At 37.4% G+C, this 17,256-nt stretch overlaps 1 pseudogene; it reads right to left on the bottom strand.

The window, feature by feature from the left end:
* Positions 1 to 12,709: 12,709 nt before the first annotated feature.
* On the bottom strand, positions 12,710 to 13,635 carry LOC144228520 (olfactory receptor 10D3-like; annotated as a pseudogene).
* Between the last annotated feature and the right edge of the window lie 3,621 nt (positions 13,636 to 17,256).

Raw genomic sequence — 17,256 nt, 5'->3', positions numbered from 1 at the left:
TCCCTCCCCCAGTCAAAAGACTCAGTGGAGTTCCTCAGTGGAAACAAGATGGCTTCCACTGAAGAGTGAAAGATCAGATACCGTCAAGGACAGTTATTATGTCAACAGTCGCAAATCACCAAAGAAGTCTTAATTATTGTAGCAAAGTTTATATAGGAACAAAATAACCAGAGAGGTGGTCAGAAGTGAGTATTTACCTAATCGTAAGTGATAAAAGTCCTCACAGATAAATGATACTCTGATGGGAAGTGAGATAATCATGTCACGTAGTGCATGTTAATCTCACATGCAGGTCAGTTTCCTCTTATCTCTTGAGGACACACACCAGATTATCTCACAGTGGTAAGATGGAGCACAGTTGTGAGGTTTCCAGCGCATGCCCTCAGGGGCCCACGCTGGCCTCCAGCTCATTAGTACTGTCTTATACCCACTTCTTGATACTAATGCTGCTCACTCTACATCTTTAAATTAGTTAAAAGCCCTATAGAATCAACCTGCTGTCCACTTTTATTCCCAACTTTCACCTTTCACTTTTTCCCATCTGAGTTTTATTCCCTTAAGGCAGAGAATGTGAAAAGACATCTATTCCTCACTGTATTTCTACTCAGTGAGTCATAGCCACAACTTCCTCTTAATTTCAGGGTCATTATAGGGTGTTGGAAAAACAGAAGTATCAAAAGCTTATGAAGTTATAATGTAAAAAAATTAAATCTTGGGCATCTGACTCTAGAAGAAAGAGTAAGTATATACTGAAACTTTGATCTCTTTCTCTAAACACAAAGAAATTATAGAAAAATATAATATAGAATTGCAGATGAAGGGGCACCTGCATGGCTCTGCCAGTTAAGCATCTGACTTCGGCTCAGGTTATGACCTCATGATTCATGGGTTGAATCCCACATCAAGCCCTTTGCTCTCAGCACGGAGTCTGCCTTGGATCTTCCATCTCTCTCTTTCTCTGCCCCTGCCGATTCATGCTACACCCTCCCCCATAAATTAAACAAACATAAAAAAAAAAAAAAGAACTGCAGATGAAAACAAGCAAAAAGAATTCTCTATGAGCACGAAATTGAAAACGCTTGGCCAGGACACCTATAGCACCCATCTGAGGCTGGGGACCAGAGCTGCTCTGTCCATCTTAGGCTAAGACCAGAGCTGCACAACCCAAACCAGCTCCAGGCCAGAGCCACACCCACAAAATCATCACCCCCCAGTGGAGATTCACAACCAAGAATTGATTTATAAGAGTTTACATCAACTATTCAAGGAAACCAGTACTCTGAAAAGACATACAAAAAAAACCCTTAAAACATCAGGTAAGTTATAGATTAGGAAATTTTAAAATGAGACATCTAAAAGAATTTAAAATATAAGTATAAAAGAGGCAATTAAAGAGATAGTATGATAATGACACAAGAACAAGAAATTAAGATAAGGGCAAGAAAAGTTATGAAAAGAAACCAATAGAAACCTTATGTAAATAATCTTATTGAATTAAAAAATTCAATATGATCTATGTCTGAATAGCAGACAAAAGAGAATAAATTGCTGAACCATAAGATTTAACTCTGAAAATCACTCAGAATGCAGCACACACACAAAAATTCTTTTAACAGAAGACATAAAATTGATAATTTTAAGGATTTTTCTCTTAGAGGTTATTTTCTGGCTTTTCCTGAAATTCTAGAATTAGTTGTGCTATCATTCCCCATCCTCCGATTCCTACTTTACATCCTCCCCTGGAAGTCTTCTTTTGGTTTTATCATTTTTACTTTTGAGTGTATATTTAGAGTTCATTGAACTTCCTTCCATTTAATCTAGCTTTACCTAGTGTGCTCAGTAGGTTCCAATCACATTAGGTGAGAACATGTACTAGAAGATTCATTCAGGAGAACTTTTTTTTTTCATTTAAGAACTATGTAATTTTTTATTTATTTTATTTGTTTTTTTAATATTTATTCATTTTTGAGAGACAGAGTATGAGTGGGGAGGGGCAGAGAGAGAGAGGGAGACACAGAATCCGAAGGAGGCTCCAGGCTCTGAGCTGTCAGCACAGAGCCCAACATAGAGCACAAACTCACAAACCGTGAGTTCATGACCTCAGCTGACTGAGCCACCCAGGCACCCCAAGAATGACATAATTCTCTTAATGTAAGATGCTAATGATGTCATAAGTAAAGAAAGCCCCTCACACAAGTCTTTTTTTATCCATTAAAAATCTCACTACCCATTAAGAACCACTCATAATAATTTGATGGACATCTTTCCACCAAACACACACATATGCACCCACATATATACAAATTTATGCAAGTAACATAATATTGTAGTTATTACTCTGTGTTCTAATTTTCCTATTCCCTAAACTTTTTCCACATCAATAAATAGAGATAACCATTTCAGTTAAAGTAGCTACCCAAAAAATCCATGTTACGGTCTCAGAATGTACTTAACCTACTGATGAAAATACTGTTTTTTAACTGTTCACTATCATAAACTATCGGTTTATTTTATTCATTTATTTGTTTATTTTGAGAAAAAGGTGAAGGGCAGAGAAAGAAAGAAAGAATCCCAAGCAGGCTCCACACTGTCAGCGCAGAGCCTAATGCAGGGCTTGAAGCCACAAACCACGAGGTCATGACCCGAGCCAAAATCAAGGGTTGGACACTTAATCGACTGAGCCTCTCAGGTGCCCCTAGACCATCATGTTCAATCCTTTCAATGGAGAAACTTCATAAAGCCATTCCATCCAAACCTATATAATCACATGGGTGATACAGGTGACTGACCCCTGTTAGGCCTCTGTACAAGCATTTCAGATGTAGGGAGCCAGAATGGAGATCTACTGGCATTGCTGTCACCCAGGACAAGCCTTGTATGTTAAGTTCCCTCACAATCTAAAGTGGTCAGTCTCTTCCTCCCCTCCCTCTCAGTTGCAGTTTATACCAGGAAGATTCTGAGGGTTTGGACTAAGAAGAAGAAAACAATTCTGCCCCCAAATAAAATTTTCAAATAGTGATACTTTCCCAAAAATACAAATTTTATGTTTAAGTACTATAATTAAGGCAACAAATTATCAACTAAAGTAACCAAATAGGAAACCATTTTAGATAGCAAAAGTTACATTTCAGAGGACATAGAACAATTTCCCCAGTATGAGTGGGTGTCCTAAAAGTTCCCATTATTAAAGTAACATTTACTGGGGCAAATTTACAAATGTGATTAAAAAATCAAAGACAGAAGTACAGCACTATACATTTTCTCAAGACTCAGAGTTTTGTGGATGTTGTCATTTATCATTTTATCAAAAGGGACTTGGCAATACCCAACAGTACCTATTGCCTCAAGTTGATCGGGTGATAATACCCTGTAGCTAAGAAATCCCCTGGATTGTTTCCTTTTACTGAAACTAAAACTTGGTAACATGTTATCACCACACAATTTCTGGGCTAAAATTAGTCCCTGGGGCTTCTTGACAAAGGAGATGTAGCCTCTTTCTATGATAAAGGAAATGCCTAATTCCCTTCCTTCTTTGGTAGCTAATAGGGATAATGAAGTTATGGGCTAAAGCAGGTGTGTGCATCAGCATCACAGTATTTGTTTAGCATTTTGTAAATGCAGTGTGGGATCTTGCAATCATTGCCAGCCATATTCCCATCAAGAGTTTCTTTCTTCTTACCTAAATGACTTCTGTGGCATACAGAACAATGCATATAGAGGCACCAACATGGAAAAATGATAGTAACGTGAAGCTGTTTCTCTAGAAAGAGATTTATACTCTTATAAATAAATAAATAGTGGTACTATTATCAGAAAACCATGTTTTTGCCTAGACCTCTATCACATGGTTCTAATCATTGTTCTAACTGTTCAGTTCAGTTCCAGGATCTTTACTGCTGCCTTTCAATGCAAAACTGAACCTAGCTTGGCGATGTCCCAATGGTGCCATCTGCCGACCGATCAGGGCATCTTACCTTGATTCAGAGGTCAATCTCCATGACAGGATTCAAAAATCAAGTGTCTTCAATTTTTCTGCATGATGCACCATCTATTCTGAATAGGACAAATCAGTTTATTAAGTGAAAAATCAGAGTAATGAGTATCATATAATAATCTACAATAGGTAGAATGAAATGGTGCTAGAATTATTTTATGCCCTAAAATGTTCTATAACATTTCTACAAGATTTTCATTAGCAAAATAATCCATTACTCCTTTCTTCTTATCCAAAACCATGAAGATATATCATCTTGGCAGAGTGGGGAACTATCTATCCTTTTTACCTCTTCTCTAGATTTATCACACATAACTAAGTCTGATAAGGGATTCTTCTCTGTATTAATTGTCCAGACAGTTCTGTGATTTTAAATAATAATATCCAGATAGCAGTCTCTGAATTAGCCTTTACTGATTTCCCAAAGTATTCATGAAAAATCAGAAATCAAAAAAATTCCTTAAGAAACCGAAATATACTAATGACATCCAGATTATTTCATTTGGAAAAATATCTCGTAAGCATAAAATTTGTGGAGCTAAATTGGGATCATAACCCATGGCTGACCAGAGCAATCTTCCAGAGGTAAGAATCATGCCACCCTAAAAATGGGGATCAGGATGTTACAAAGCCCACAGTTATTAAGTGTTAGATTGAAGATAAGGTAAAAATAGCATGTTTTCTGCAAATAGGATATCACTATGTTTATTATACATTGATTATTAATCCCAAAAGTTTACATCTTGCAATGTAATTTTGAAATGAAACTCTTTGGTCTTTAAGAAATTCCTTCGCATAATAAGTATCTTGGGAAATTTTGGAAGATGCAAGAGCCATCTCTTTGCCCATGTGAACTCTTTGCCCATATGAAATAGAGTTTGCCTGGTCTACTTCTAGCTCTAAAACCTGACCTAGAAACCTATTCTCCATGTACTGTGGCACAGCCACTCACTGAAGCCTTAGATGGTAACAATGACACAGAGCTGGATGTGTACATGGGAACCAATGAGTGTAGCCTTAGAAATAATGCTGACATTAGGTGAATGTGGACAGATAGTTTGTGGTATTCACAGTATTGCATGGAAGATCTAAGACCTTGGTCTGTTAACTAAAAGAAATGAGTCAATGTGTATCTACAAGTATGCACATTAAGCAAATCAGTTTATTAAGAATAACATTAATACTGATTATCGAACTGAAAAAAAAATTTTACTGAAAAAAATTGTTAAGTGAGAAAACAAAAAAAGTTGGATCATTGTTTAAAGTACAATTAATTTGGGGCGCCTAGGTGGCTCAGTCGGTTAAGCGTCAGACTTCGGCTCAGGTCATGATCTCAAGGTTGGTGAGTTCGAGCCCTGTGTCAGGCTTTGTGCTGACAGCTGAGCCTGGGGTCTGCTTCTAATTCCATATCTCCTTTTCTCTCTGCCCCTTCCCTACTTATGCCCTGTCTGTCTCTCTCAAAAACTAAAAAAAATTTTTTTAAAAATTTAAGTACAATTAATTCAATTTATTTCAAAAATATATTTAGCCCCTTCTATGTTCCTATGTACTATGGTAGGTGCACAGTATATAGTCTCTATCCACAGGCAGTTTACAGGCTAGTGTTTCTGTGAGTGTGGGCTGAAGAGGGTTACATTAACAAACTTCAAATTCCTATTCTAAGTTCAACAATAATAATGTATTAGACACAGTGATAGCACAAAGCAAGCAGAAATCAATGTCGTTAAATTGGATTAGGGAGGGCTTCCCAGAATAGAAGATAATTGAGCTTACTGATAAGAATGGAAATGATAGAAAGCTACCCATTTTGGAAAGCCTACCATGGTCCTGATATTGTGTAAGATGCTTAGTACACATTATCTCATTTAGTTCTTCCTAAACAATCTTACAGAAAGCTGTGAGGTATGAGTTTTGACACCAGTTTTAAAGATGATGACACTAGTACTCAAAGTGATGAGGTTATATCTGTGTATCTATATCCTGTCTGTAACATTGGGAGACTCTCCATATCTATAACATGGGAGCTTAGAAGAGGAAGTAAAGGATGCTTGTGGAATGATCTAGAAACATAAATCATAAAATAGCTCTCTTAGAGTTTAAATATAGTGAAATGACTGGAGTGTAGGTGTGTGTGGAAAGAATGATTGTGCATGAGAACAGACAAAAAGACAGGAAGCTGGTGTACTAAAAGGTTTCCACACTCAACCTTGGGTCATGGTTTTCTCTGTGATAAGTTTATGAATAATTAGGGGAGAGCATGCTGTAGAAAGATTAAGCTGAGGGCACTGAGGGTGATGGGAATAGGCACCAAGAAACCTATCTGAACACAATAGAAAGAAGACATATGGGAACTATGTATTCAAAAATGAAGAAGGGAAAACCAGGAGAAAACAGTGGGGGAAAGTTGTGGACAGAAGATTTCAATAAGGTAGAAGAGAAAGTCTAGTGGGAGTATGGGGTGACAGATCTGGAAGACAGGAGATTCTATTCAGAATGGGGTATTCAAGTTTGAATGTTCAGAAATGGGGCCATGTAAGAGTGATGGCAGGTTCCTAGGAATGGCCCCAGGTTGGGATTCTGGAGTACGGTGAAGGTAAGAGAGCTTGAGACCAGGGTGGTTAATGACTCATCATGGAAGACCTGATATTGGAGTAGACTTGGGTTAGTGAAAGAAAGTTCTCTTGCTACCGGAGATTTCAGTGAGCATTTAGGTATGACTGTGAGAAAAACTGATAATAAAGAATGAGTACAGAAGACCTATTTGGACTTCTACAGTAGAAAAGGTTTTGCAGAACAGGAGTATTGAACCAAAGATGTTTAGGTTCATTATTACAAAATTGACTTTGTGGGTAGGCTTTTGATAATAAATTTGGTGTTTTTTCCTATCACATTAGCTGCAACATTTAAAAATTGGTAAGCTGCACATACATACCTGCATTTCTGGGTGACTTAAAAAAATCAGAGACACTGTCAGCAATGAACTTAATTACCAATATGTCAACTAACACAGCAGGTTTTTGGCTACATGTGGAATTTTAAGAAACAAATACAAATTCTCCTGAGAGAATCTTCTTTCAGTTAGGACAGGAAGTGTAAGTAACATTCTAAAGGAGGTTTTTGCTGAAGACTATAAGAAGAGTTAAGGAAGAGGTCAGTAGTGCATTGAGAATCATTGTGGGGGAAGCATAAAGCAGTTTGAATACATGAGCACGGGAGAAGGTACAGAGCTTATGAGTGGAGCTAGGGGGAGGGCTTGCCTGTACAATGATCGATGACCAGGAAAAACTAGGATGAAAGTCATAGTAGGATTAAAGGGACCCAAGGCTTTATGCAGATGCAAACAGGTGGTATTAGAGGCTCCGTAAACTGGGAGAAAATAGCCTGATCCGTGAATGACTGAAGTTAATAGAAGCCTCTACAGTTTAAAAGTACAGGTGACTCTCAAAGGTAGAATTTAATGCATAAATACTATGAGTTCTCAAATACCATTGCCTTAAGAAAACACATTTGTTTTATATGCGGAATCTGGTTCTGTTTATGATTATTTTTAAAAGGAAGGAAATAAGACATTTTAATGCAGTTGCTAAAAAGTGAGAACTGGTTGAGATTCCAATTTATCTCACAAGTGAAATTTACGAACTGAGAGAAGGTAGTGAACCCGGCTTACAACATGTAACTCCTCCATTTAATTTCAGTCAAAATGGACCAACAATTTATAGTGAGTTTAATTTATTTACTGTGTTTAATTCATTAATAAGTAGATGCAACTCAAACACAAATAATGCAAAAATATTATTTTATTGGAGTGCCTGGGTGGCTCAGTCGGTTAAGCGTCTGACTTTAGCTCAGGTCATGATCTCATGGTTCATGGGTTCGAGCCCTGCATCCGGCTCTGTGCTGACAGCTCAGAGCCTGAAGCCTGTTTCAGATTCTGTGTCTCCCTCTCTCTCTGACCTTCCCCTGATCCTCCTGTCTCTCAGAAATAAATAAAACATGAAAAATAATTTTTTAAATATTATTTTATTAAAGAAACAGATTAATGAGATTTTTTCATTTTCTTTGAGTGAACACACATATATGTATATACACATATATAAAAATCTATATATAAAATCTAGTAATGTGCTCAAGAAGGCTACTTTCTAAATTATATTAATAAGAAGTTTCTTATACTCTGCCATAGAAATTGACAAGTTTCCCACCAAAACCAATATGGAATTAAGTCCAAAATTGCTAAGACAGTAAGTATAAGTATCATGTGTAAGACCAAAAACAATATGGAAGGGGCGCCTGGGTGACTCAGTCAGTTGAGGGTTGGACTTCGGCTCAGGTCATGATCTCAAGGTTCGTGGGTTTGAGCCCCACGTCAGGCTCTGTGCTGACAGCTCAGAGCCCGGAGCCTGTCTTCGGATTCTGTGTCTCCCTCTCTCTCTGACCCACCCCTTGCTCTCTCTCTCTCTCTCTCTCTCTCTCTCTCTCTCAGAAATAAAGAAAACATTGAGAGAGAGAGAGAGAGAGAGACTGGAAATCATGACCTCACCATGAATTGACCTCTAATAAAAAAAAAAAATTCAGGTTAAGGAAGAAGAAAGAATGAGGAACAGTAAGTCTAGTGTCTGGTCTCAAATCCATCACTTTCTGACTCTGACTTTGCCAAGTTCCCATAAACGCTCTCCTCCATCAGTACTCCTTTCTACAGCCCTTGACAGATAGCAATCCATAGCTGGAAAGCTGCAGTTAGAGGGAGGAAGGAGGCGGTTCCTTGGTTGTATAGGATAAATAGGGAGAAAGCTCTGTAACTAATGCACTGTAGGTGATAAAAGTGAGAGACGCATGGTCTATAGGAAGAAGAGTCAAGGTGGTGCCAAGTTTAGATAAAGAGAAACTTGTTAAGATTTTTTGTAAAAGTAAGAAAAACCCCCATTCAGAAATCCAATGGTGAAATTCAAAGGCTTTTTTCCCTCTTCAATTACAGCCTGAATGTTAATAATTTTTATGCCTCAAGTTACATATTATCATACTTTTGTATGCTATAGCCCTTAAATAGTATAGTATCAGAAAATATTAAAACAAAAAACAAATTGTGAAGTTCAAAACAATCGAATGCTTACATTCGTTTTAAAATTTCAGCACAGTGCAAGCCTGTTTTGGATGCTGGTATACATGGACAATGACATAACTTGATCATATGTTAGAATATAAAAATATCCTTAATCAAGTCCAAAATGTAAAACATATCATTCATATTTTCTAACAAGTAAGATATAAAACAATCACTTAAAAAGCAAAGTTTAAAAAAATCTACAGCTCTTCTGGTGCCTGGGTGGCTCAGTTGGTTAAGTGTCTGACTCTTGGATTTGGCTCAGCTCATGATCTCATGGTTCAGGAGTTCGAGCCCTGCACTGGGCTCAGTGCTGAGAACATGGGGCCTGCTTGGGATTCTCTCTCTCCTTCTCTCTCCTTCTCCTACTCTCTACCTCTCCCTGAATCACACATGTGCTCTCTCTGTCTCAAAACAAACTTAAAAAAATAATCTACAGCTCTTTATAATTAACCATGGGGGTGAAAACATCGTACATGTACTTACAACTTTATAGAAAACAAGAGAAAAGACCCAAGTTTAAAAAAAAGACAGATATGAATGATATTGGAATCCATGAGTAACCAAGATTCAATACAGCATCTTCTACCTCAAAACCAAATGTCAAGATAACTAATAAATGGATTTAAAAGTTTTTCTTTCAGGAAGTAACTGAATAAAAGACAAACTTTTGGCAAATCTATTTTATGTAGACAATGAGAAAGTGCAAAATAAAACAGAAGATTGAGCATGGGAATATAATAATGGATATAAAGGAAAAAGTTAAGATAGTTATTCTGATCAACTTGAAAGCCCAAATTAATCCCTTGAGAGTGTTTGTCAAAAATAGGGATTCCTGGTCCTCTCTTAAGACTTTATGAATCAGAATCTCTAGAGGATGACACACAGGAACTGTATTTTTAAAGTGCAATCTCTAATCCCAGACTCAAGGTGATTTAAACTAAAGTGTGAAAGTCACTGACTTAAATAAAAGAAAATTTTCAGTAGGAAAGTATTCATCAAAAGAACAACTCAAGGGAAAAATAAAAAATCAGAATAAATTGATGGTTATGAAAAAAAAGAAAAGCACTTTTAAAGAATTACTTATAAAAAATACATTACAACCAGAAGACATTATAGACTATTTGAAGAAACAGATAATCCTCCTGTGTTCTTTTCCAGAGCACACAAAATTTAATCAGCATGTTTATCTGATTTATTTTACAAAGGTAACAGATGAAACTAAAAATTGGTTTTAAAAACATGCCACCAAATCCATATTAAAATAGATGTGAACCTCTGAATAAAATCCAAACAAGTGAATTTTAAGCAAATACTAAAAAAACTCAATATCAATGACTAGTTTATCCTACGAGTCCACAGATAGATTAATATTGGGAATGCATTAAACTATTAAATAACAAGACAGCAGGTTAGCTATCATAAAGTTAAACAGAAATTAAATTCCCAAATTTTTAATCAAGTAACTTCCAAGTATAATAATGAGTTTGCTGTTTAAAATGGATGAAAGACCTAAATGGAAGACAAAAAAACCATCAAAATCCTAGAGGAGAACACAGGTAGCAACCTGTTTGATCTCAGCCACAGCAACTTTTTTAAAAAGTTTTTTTAATGTTTTTTTTATATTTGACAGAGAGACAGAGTGTGAGCGGGGGAGGGGCAGAGAGAGACAGAGACACAGAATCCGAAGCAGGCTCCAGGCTTCAACTGTCAGCACAGAGCCTGATGCAGGGCTTGAACTCGTGAACCATGAGACCATGACCTGAGCCAAAGTCTGCTGCTTAACCGATTGAGCCACCCAAGTACCCTCACAGCAACTTCATACTAGACATGTCTCCAGAGGCAAGGGAAACAAAAGCAAAAATGAACTACCTAGACCCTGTCAAGATAAAAAGCTGCACAACGAAGGAAACAATCAACAAAACAAAAGGGCAGCCAACAGAATGGGAAAAGATATTTGCAAATGGCATATCGGATAAAGGGCTACTATCCAAAATCTATAAAGAACATATCAAACTCAACACCCAAAAACTAAATAATCCAGTGAAGAAATGGGCAACAGACATAAACAGACACTTTTTCCAAAGAAGACATCCAGATGGCTAACAGACACATGAAAAGATGTTCAACATCACTCCTTATGAGAGAAATACAAACCAAAACCACAAATAAGTACCACCTGTCAGAATGGCTGAAATTAACAGGAACCAACAGATGTGGAGAAAGGGGAATCCTTTTGTACTCTTTTTGGGAATGCAAACTGGTGCAACCACTCTGGGAAGCCTTATGGAGGCTCCTCAAAAAATTGAAAATAGAGCTACCCTATGATCCAGCAATTGCACTACTAGGTATTTATCCAAAGGCTACAAAAATGTTGATTCAAAGGGACACATGCACACTAATGTTTATAGCAGCGCTATCAACAATAACCAAATTATGGAAAGAGCCCAAACATCCATCAACTGATGAATGGATAAATAAGATGTGAAATATATGCATACATACATATAATGGAATATTACTCATAGATCAAGAAGAATAAAATCATTCCATTTGCAACAACATGGATGGAACTAGAATGTACAATGCTAAATGAAATAACTCAGAAAATTAATTTTATGTGATTTCACTCATGTGGAACTTAAGAAACAAAACACATAAACATAGGGTAAGAGAAGGAAAATTAATATAAAAACAGGAGGGAGGCAAACCATAAGAGACTCTTAAATATAGAGAACAAACTGAGAGTAGTTGGAGGGGTGCTGGGTGGGGGATGGGTTGAATGGGCGGTGGGCATTAAGAACAGCACTTGGTGGGATGAGAACTGGCTGTGATATGTACCTGATGAACCACTAAATTCTAGTTCTGAAACTAATACTACACTATATGTTAACTAATGTATTTAAATAAAATTTAAATAAATAAATAAATAAGAAAAAAGAACAAAAGGCATCCATTTGAGAAAAGAAAAAGTCAAAGTATCTTTATTTGCAAATGACATAATCATGTGTATAGAAAATACTATGGAATCAACTAAAACCTATTAGTACTAATGAAAGATTTCAGAGAGATTGCAGAATAGAGCAATATACAAAATCAACTGTATTTCTGTGTACTTTTGACAATGAAACTTCTCAAACAGACATTAAATAAGCAATCCCATTTATAATAGTATCCAAAAGAATAAAATATCTAGGAATTAATTTAGCCAAGGAATACTATTGGTATTCAGTATTGGTATACTGAAAACTATTGGTAAGAAGTTTCTGGAAGAAGTACGTATTCATGCTGTAATCCTTACATTACAGAGACAGCATTAGCACCAGATTAAGAACATTCTTTTCACACCCTAGCTCAGCATCTTTCTAACTGTGTGACACTGGGGTGTCTTAAACTTCCCAATGCCTTAATATCCTCTTATATATTACCCCAGTGTAGTATTGGGATAATACAATTATGGGGATTAAACAATTATATAAATATATACACATAAATCATACTAAATCTATTCAAATTCACCTATTTGTCCCAAACCTCACTTAGCAATCACACCAACTATATGGGACTAGTTGCCCCAGATAAAGGCAAAGTTGTAGGGACAATGACATAAAAGCTTATGCCCCACAAGTATGTACTCCTTGGATTACTGCTTTTCTCAGAGCCAACCTCACATCCCTGTTTCTCAAGGCATATATCATAGGATTCAAGGAAGGGGTAACAATATTATTTAACACCTGAACCACAGAATCCAACCAGGGGCTGGAGGCAGCCTGGACATAAATGAGGACCACTGGTCCATAGACGAGCAAGATGGAAGTCAGGTGGGCACTGCAGGTTGAGAAGGCTCTGTGTCTCCCTTCTGAGGAGCTGGTTTTCAATACAGAAAAAACAATGCGAATGTAAGAAGTGAGGATAAGAAGAAAACACAGGAACGCAACAACACCTACGTTGTGAAACTCACCGTCTGAGCTAGAGCAGTGTCTGCACAGGCCAGGTGCAGCACCACCGGGATATCACAGAAGAAATTTTTCACCTCATTGGGGCCACAGAAGGGTAACTTAAAGACCAGAAATGTGAGGATACTTCCATGCAGACAGCCACCCAGCCAAGTGCCCAGTGTCAACCTGGTACACACCCTGCAGTTCATGATGACTGTGTATCGCAAGGGATGGCAAATGGCGACAAAACGGTCGTAGGCCATCGCAGTGTAAAGGAAGCACTCAGTGCCACCCAGGAAGTGGTAGAAGAAGAGCTGGCAGGCACAGCCTTGCGAAGAGATGGTCCAGCTTTGCCCCATTAAGTAGAGCATCATTTTGGGGGAACTCACTGAAGGGAAAATATGTCAAACACAGACAGGTTTCCCAGGAAGAGATACATGGGGGTGTGCAGGTTGGAGGAAACCAGAATGGTGAGGAAGATGAGCAGGGTGAAGAGGTAGAAAGCCAGAAATAAAATGAAAAGTACATTTTTCCAGGCCTTTCGAGCAAGGGATTCCTATCAGGAGGAACTCAGTTGTGGGAGTATGAGTCATCATCTCCATAGCTAGTTAGTCCTGAGAGATCAAAGAATAATCTTGCTGAGGTGAACTTTTCCCAAAGCGCTAATATTTTCAGAGACCCCACTGGAAACCGATAATACCTACATACTGTAAAGAACTTGTAAATAGGAATCAGTCCAATTCTGTCACTAATCAATATGCAACTCTGAGGGAAATCATTTGTTTATTTTTTCTGCTTCTTCAGAAGAAAAATAAAGAGATAACACTAGAGGCAGAATAAACTAGAAGGAGGAAAATATAGCTTCAAGTAACTATATCTGTTTGATTTTTTAAAATATTTTTTAATGTTTTATTTATTTCTGAGAAAAAGAGAGAGAGACAACGTGAGTAGGGGAGGGTCAGACAGGAAGATACAGGATCTGAAACGGCTCCAGACTCGGAGCTAGCTGTCAGCACAGAGCTCGACGCGAGGCTCGAACCCACAAACCGTGAGATCATAACCTGAGCCGAAGTCGGACGCTTAACCGACTGAGCCACCCAGGCGCCCCAAGCTTGAATGTTAAATCTACTCCCTGCTCTATGATTTTGGAGAACTAAAATCAATCTCTAGCTCTCCTCTGTATCTGTATACATAATGTAATAATGTCTTATGATTCTTGTGAGGATTAATGCTTTTTAACGTACATAAAGTCTGTAGCCTGATCCTGCCCACCCTTGTTTAAAAAATTTCATTCAATGTGCTAATATTCTGGTTTTAACCAGAACTTAATCTGTCTGTTTGGTTGACTTGCAACAGTTATGAATGATTTGCAGAACTGCTTTCTCTGTCATGAGCTAGACAGCTGAAAACAGAATTATCTAGTGAGAATAGAGTAAAACAGGTTGGAAAAAATAATGTTGAATGTAGGAAAAAACAATAGGCAATTAGCGATATTAAAAATAACCATCTTCTGGGGCGCCTGGGTGGCTTAGTCGGTTAAGCGTCCGACTTTCGCTTAGGTCGTGATCTCGCGGTTCGTGGGTTCGAGTCCCGCGTCGGGCTCTGTGCTGACTGCCAGCTCAGAGCCTGGAGCCTGTTTCGGTCTGTGACTCCCTCTCTCTGACCCTCCCCTGCTCACGCTCTCTCTCTCTCCCTCTCCTAGAAATAAATAAAAATATTAAAAAAATAATAACCATCTTCTTTCAATATAAAATTTAATCTCTGAATAACAATTATATCTGCAATATGACTGGATATATGCAATCACCATTTTAAGGTGGTGGAGGTTTTAAGGTTGACCTTCATTAATCAGGGACTATCTTCAGAAAGGACAATGAAGTCTAAGGCAATATTAGCCTGAACTCAAATAGAGCCAACTCCCATGTCCCATTCCCTCCTTTAGCATGTACCACTCATCAGATGAGGAGAAGCACTCTTCAGAGAAAGCACTCACAGGTCTGAAGGAAAATAGCCAACTTGGGCTGAAAGCCAAGTCCCACATCTATCTTCTGTTTCCTTTGCTTTTAGACGCTGTGGAACATGAGAGCCAGACTCTGAGGCCAGGAAAGTCAAAGGTTCCTCTTTTTCAAACTCATCCACTCAGGCCTGAAAATCTAGCCCCACTGGTGCCTCTGTTTCCTGAGTGAAGGAAGAGCATGCATAGCCTCCAGAGAGAATAAATGTCTTCTCTGTGTTTCTTGGGGTCCTTTTACTCAGTGGGTACTGACTAGAAAGTATATAGAGCAAAGAGAGCAATTAAAGTGGGGACTTCTTCCTCCTCTCCTTCTTTCCTCCTCCCCATTGCTTCTACCTCATTACTTCTTAGATGAAAGTGCAATCAGGTAGTGGTATTTTGTTGTATTCTGTTTTTAAACCTCTGATTCATAATAACTCTTGAGCATGTGTTTGCTCTGACAGGAAGCCCTCCTTTGTGGTCAGAGATTTGAGTTGCCCCATAGCCCTGTGCTTCGAAGATGTGGGTCTGAGAAGGGGCTGTGGGTTAGGAAAGGAGCCACTCAAAGAAAAGAGGCAACAACCCCAGTTGGTGTTAAAACAAAACAAACACATCTGCAACTGTTTTTTTTCTATATTTATCTTTATAATGTCCCATTTTCACTTCCTGAATTTATAGCTTATCACTTTCTAATGGTAAGCTATTTTCCTTTAAGAATGCTACTGAAATTTATCTTAGCATACTTTAATTACTGTAGCTTGGTTCAAATTATATATTTTTTATATGCATATGAGACTTGGATAATTTAGAAATTATTCTATTTTTAAGAAATAACTCTTTAGAACCTTAACATCCATTTTTTAAAAATCTGTTTCTATTTGTTTTATTTATTTTTATTGTATATAATAAATACAATATATAAATAGTTCCAAGAATTAATTCTTCAAGGGGTTTATGTATTTTATAATTACTGTCTTTATAACTCATTAAAACACACACACACAGACACACAGACACACACACACACTAGGAAAAGATATAAGCCATAATGAGCTTCTATGTATACCATCTCATTTTGACTTCCCAGAACTGCTGTTCTCGACAAAATCTTATGAGTCATTAATAACAAGTAACAAAATAGCCCAAGATTGTATTATTCTTTATATTAAGTATTTCTCCTAAGCTTTCCATGTCATTAATTCATTCAACAAGTATCTGTTGCAGAAATTCATTTGTCACCCAGCCAGTCAGTTTCATAGGACACACTTCCTTCTTTTTTTAACTATTTTTTTAATTTTTAAATTTATTTTGAAAGAGTGAGAGCAAGCAAGCAGGGGAGGGACACACACACAAAGAGAGAGAGACAGAGAGAGAGAGAAAACCCCAAACAGGCTGTGTTCTATTAGTGCAGAGCCCAATACAGGGCTCAATCCCATGAACCATGAAATCCTGACCTGAGCCCAGATCACGAGTCAGACGTTTAACCGACTGAGCCACCCAGGTGTCCCAGGACATTCACTTTGAAAAGACTACTATACATATGGTTTACACATGAGTTTATGAATATATGATTTACACATTTTATATTAATATCAATATATAAATTTACAAAGAAAAATAAATCTCCATATTTACTACATAGCCTAAACTACTAGGTCGGCATATTCATTTCCAAAGGGAAAAATATTACATTCAAAGCTAAATACTCTCTCAGGAGGGTGTTACTAAGCATAGTGTAGAGTTAGATCAGGCTGAACAGGACGATTATAACCAAGTGTTCTGCTACGGTTATTTGACACACTTTTCTTTACCATCTCAGTATGCCTGTCAAGCAGGTTGAATTGTCCCTGTCAGTTGGTATTTCTTCTATACTATCCATCTGTTCAACATCTACCTCTTTCTTATTTTCAACAGCTTTATCAAGGAATAATTTACATATTATAAAATTCTACAGGTAAGTGTACAATTTAAATATTTTCAGTAAATTTATAGAGTTGTGCAAACAGTGTCAAAAGTCAGAGCACTCCCATTGCCCCCAAAATTTCCCTGGGATCAATGTGCGATCAATTCCCACTCCTCGTCCCCTCCCCAGGAAACCAACTACTAATTTGTAGTTGTTTCTTTTTCTAATTTGTTTTTTTTCCGTATAAATTTGTCTTTTTTAGGCATTTCATATAAATAGAATGAAATAAGAGGAGACTTTTAAAGCTGTCTTCTTTCAGTAGCATTG

The sequence above is a fragment of the Crocuta crocuta genome, unplaced genomic scaffold (genome assembly GCF_008692635.1).
Source record: "Crocuta crocuta isolate KB4526 unplaced genomic scaffold, BGI_CrCroc_1.0 scaffold335, whole genome shotgun sequence".
Classification (NCBI taxonomy): domain Eukaryota; kingdom Metazoa; phylum Chordata; class Mammalia; order Carnivora; family Hyaenidae; genus Crocuta; species Crocuta crocuta.
Note: the sequence above shows the minus strand (reverse complement) of the source record. Positions and strands in the feature narration are given on the sequence as shown.